The sequence below is a fragment of the Antrostomus carolinensis genome, unplaced genomic scaffold, assembly GCF_000700745.2.
Source record: "Antrostomus carolinensis isolate BGI_N321 unplaced genomic scaffold, ASM70074v2 scaffold7138, whole genome shotgun sequence".
Classification (NCBI taxonomy): Eukaryota; Metazoa; Chordata; class Aves; order Caprimulgiformes; family Caprimulgidae; genus Antrostomus; species Antrostomus carolinensis.
In genome coordinates this window covers 63,142-67,793 of record NW_010332200.1, presented here as the reverse complement: position 1 = coordinate 67,793, position 4,652 = coordinate 63,142, and the positions used below count along the sequence as shown (strand labels likewise).

Sequence of the window (4,652 nt, the reverse complement as noted above, 5' to 3'; positions counted from 1 at the left end):
TTTAAAAATTACAAAAAAAAAAAAAAAGGAAAAAAAAAAAAAAAAAAGGAGGAAAAAAAAAAAAGGACAAACAAATCTCCAAATATTTAATTTTCTTCTTTATTATTTGACAATCCTGTATCCCTTCCCCACTCCCCAGCCTGGCCAGAAGCTGCATCCTTCACCCGGTCCATCTTTATTTGAATGTAGTTCCCCTACCCCCATGGGAAAGAGAAGCTTTGTCAGGTCACGGTGGCTGCTATACGTCGGGAGGGGGGGGTTTCTTTGTTTTGTTTTGTTCTTTTAAAATTTCCAGCCAAAACCAAAGATTTCCTAATGATTGTATAAACTCAAAACAAACAAACAAACCAAAGACAAAGGGCGTCTTCAGCACCAAGCCCATCTGTGAGGCCGGCCTGGCCCCGGGCGAGGGTCCCCGCTGGATGCCAGCCTGGGGGTCCCAGCTGGACCCCAGGCCAGGGGGAGCTGCCCCAACCCAACCCAACCCCCCCCGGGAAGAATCTCCCCACCCCGGGGGTGAAATCCGGGGTGCGGCGCTTGGGGAAGGGGCGTCCGGGGGCTTCGCAGGTGGGTTGAGGAGCTGAAGACTTGGGTGCAGGATTGGCTGCTCTGCTGGGTGCTTGAACCCTCTGGGGGCTGGGTGATGTTGATTAATACACGCTGAGGTGCACTTCTGAGCTTCCCCCCTCCCCCCCGTCACTGCTTGGAAGAGGCTGTCCTGTCGTGAGAAATCCCTGAAAGAAGATGATGATGATGATGATGATGATGATGATGATGATGAAGCAGCTTTTCATTTCTCCTCTATAGTTCCTTTTTTTCTAGATTTCTTTTGATTTTTTGCAGCACCACTGTGCAACTATGCATTGTATTTCTCAACCTTTTATGCTAGGTAGATGCCTGTGACTTTTTAACTTTTTTGGGGGGGGGATTGCAAATGGAGGAACTTTTTACATGGATCTTTTTAATCTCAGTTGATTGGGGGGTGTTTGGTTCTAGGGTCATACAAGCTCTATCCCAAAGCAAAATCCAAATGTTAATATTATTAGCCTGATGCAGATACCAAAGATAATTTCTTTCCTGCAGAACCTTAGACTTGTGTATTAAGTACGATTACCCAGCACTTGCATTAGTCTAACCTCAGTAATTCCAAAGCTTAGATGTATATTTTGGTATATTTCTGGGATATTAAAAAATTGTCGTTTAAATTCTTGTTTGTTTCAGTGTAATGCTCTTAAAGTCATAGCATGGAGATAACTGAACTTGTCCTATTCTTAGTAGTTTGAAATAATAGTATTTTTGTATGTTTTGGGTGTGTCTATGTATGTATTAACATAACAGTTTTCACTGCCTAGGTGTTCATAAATAAATACTTAAAAAAAAAAAAGAAAAACAACTTAAGGGTTTTTAAACTGTACATAACTATTCCGTGAGGAATTTCCACCAGACCGCCAATTTGGATCGCATTTTCACTGACGGCCGCTCCCAACTGGGATTCTTTCTTTCTTTTTAAAGAGACAGCATGTTCTTTTTCTTTATTTTCTCCCCCATTAACCTGAGGTTCTTTCTCAGTGTAAAGGGGTTTTCACTGGTTTTAAGGGATGGGCCAAAGAGGAAGTAGCTTAAATTTTGGTTTTAAAATAATTAAAAAATATTGAACACGTTATTTTGAAAGCTGACCCTTTGGATGAAGAGGAGGGAGTTGGAGAACAAGCCCTTTCTTCTAAATCTGGCGATAGTTTTCAAAGAGACGATGGTTTGTGAATGTCTGTAGCGCCTGGGCAGTCCCTTTTTTTGCTTCTTTTCTAAATAAAAAGAGACATTTTCAGTCTTAATGGTTTCACTCCTCTGTGCAGCTGCCTGCTTACACTGGCTGGGAGGTTTGGTTTTTGGTTTGTTGGTGTTTTTTTCTCTTGCCCTTCCTCGTATTCTGCATTTGTACGCGTCAGTCAGGTCAGCAGAACACTTGAAATCCAGGGCCATACGGGAGCACCCTCCCCAAACGCAACCCAAGCTTTTCTTGAGACTGAAATGTGAGAGTCCCACACATTTCAAAACCTTGCTGATCACACGAGGGGTGAGGAGGAAGGCGAAATGCTGTCTCTTTAAAGATGTCCTTTATTATTATTATTATTATTAATAATTATTATTATTATTTTCCCAGTGGTTGCCTGCAGATAGCTGTGGGCATTGAGAGATTGTGTAGATTACAATAAATCAGAATGAAAAGGTAGATTTTGTGTAGATGCATTTGTCTGCTGTAATTTTTTATATATATTAAACTTACTGTAATTGTACAGTTCATTTCTGTTGTAAACATCATTAAACCATTTTCCAAGTGTTTTAACATGTATGCACTTGTTTGTAGTTTTTTAAATGTGTCGAGGGGGGGGAAGGTGAATTCCCCTTTCCCTGGTGCATCAAACCGGGCCAGGAGATTGTTCTTTGGTGCTCTTTGTCTTGTCAAAGTGGAGGGTTGTGTGGGGTTTTTTTTTTTTTCCCTCTCGTTGAAGCTTTGGTTCTATTTCTGTATTAGCAACTCTGCTCCTAAAAGAAGAAAAAAACCAAAGCAGCTTCTGTTCCTTCCTGACAGCAAGGAGACGATTCGGCTCACACCTACGGTGAGTGTCCCCGAAACAAGCATTGGATGCTTTTTTTTGAAATCAAGATCCCTTTATTTATTAAAAAGCATGAAAGTGATATTTTTTTCCTAATAATTTCTTTCCCATTGTTTAGTGGTTGGTGTTTTGTGACTGCCAAAACTTCTACATCTTGCAGATATGGTTATCATGGTTTGGTTTGCTTTTTTTTTAAAAAAAAAAAAAAAAAGGTATTTTCAGTACTCTTTGTGCTTGTATCAAGAGCAAGAGTGCTTTGCAGTAGTGGCTTCACTGTCATTTTTCAGCTCAGCTGTTTGAATTATTACCCAATTCTCAGGTTTTATTTTCTTGTCATTGCAGAAGAACAGTGAGGGAATCTAGGAAATGCTTTGCAAGAAACAGTCATTGCCCTGCATGGGATGTCTCAGGTTTGTTGGTTTTGTTTTGTTTTTAAACTAATTTAGTGCCTTTGAAATATTCTGATACTGTTCAGAAGCTGCAGGCACCAACTGCAGACAGTTTTACTGTTTAACACGCGAGGTGCAGCCTTGTCACTTACGTAGCAGCAATTTCAGCGTGTTTTTCTTGCTGCTGACCCAATCCCTTGAGACATGAGCACCTGCAGAGCCAGCTCCTGTTCCCACAGTCACTTTAACTGGGACCAGTGGAACGAGCTGGTCACCTCCTGACCCAGGTTAAAACACCCTTTATTTTGCTGGGCTGTTTCTGCCCTTGCGGAGTTGCTCACAGGTGTCATTGTAAGTCACTGGCAAAGCTGAGGCTGCAGCAGGAGGTGAGTGTCCCGGTTCTACCTGGGCTCACAGCATTTTCCCAAGGTGCCATCCCACCTCCCAGCTGTGTTTGGAAGTCAGAGTGCTGTCCTCCTCAGCTTGCTGGGTGTAAATGGGCCCAGCTGACCCGACGGCCTCAGCCCAGGAGCCGGTACCGTTCCCACAGCCGTTAGCCGCGCGCGCGCGCGCGCACACACACACACACACACACACACACACACACACACACACACAGGGCTTTGATGTGAACTTTATTGATTGATCAGAAATGCGTTACATACATCGCTGGCATGATACCTGCAGTGTCTTTTAAAGGGAACCTGATAGACTGGTTTGGAAATTGCATTTATATTGGCTTTGGTACCGTTGCTGTTGCCCAGAAGTGATCGTTTGGGTCTGTTTCTGTCAGAATTATCACACCAAATCTGCTGTAGATGTTACAAATGAGAGGGAGAAGTTTCAGCCAAAGGGGATTCTCCAGGATGAGGTTTCCTGGCTTTTCCAGTATTATTCTCTTTATCATAGTTCAATGTCTTTGGTTTTGTTGTGACAGGAACATCTGTCTTCTGAGAAGTCTCTTAGCAGGTTACCTGGCCCTTGTTTAGCTCCAGGTCCTGGCTGAGTGGCAATGCCATTGCTTGATCTTTTGTTGGAGCCTGCTGCTCATTTTCTTCCTCCTGAGAAGGCGGCGTTCAGCCTCTGTCCCTCACTACAGTCACATCACATCACTTTTTAAAATTAAAGGGGAAAAAAAAAAAAATTGGTTCCCTCCCCCCCCGAAGCAGTTTTTAAAAGGTAAATTTAAAGCAAAAATTTTAGCTGGCCTGTGTCAGATCATCTAAAGATAAATACTACAGGAGATAACTCCAGCCCTAGCTTTACAAGTTCTTTAAATGCAATGAAACCATCATTACCTGTCAGGATGCCCCTGGCAGACAAGTCAGAGCTACAGAAAGAGCCGTGTTAGTAGGTGTGGGCTGGTCCCACAACACAAATCTTACAAAAACTGGCCTGACAACCACTATTGTTGGAAATAACTTTACATTTATGTACATTTTAATAGCTAAAGCTTGCGGTTACGTGAGTCGAGAGGGAAGGGAGAAGGGACTGACCAAGTCCAGACATACTCCCTCTGCACACCAACCAAAAGAGGCTGCTGCACTGAGAAAATGCTTGTTTTGGATGAAGAAGGGTTCCCCTCCTCTCCTCCCAAAGCAGGTGGGCACCTCTCACCCTTGCCCAGCCCCTCCACGACTCCCACTTA

The 4,652-nt window shown here is 43.1% G+C and overlaps 1 protein-coding gene across 1 annotated transcript in view; it reads right to left on the bottom strand.

Annotated features, from left to right (window-relative positions):
- The window catches only part of LOC104529189 (T-cell surface glycoprotein CD3 zeta chain), an 18,471-nt gene that overhangs the window by 1,025 nt on the left and 12,794 nt on the right, over nucleotides 1-4,652 (bottom strand). The window lies entirely within an intron of this gene.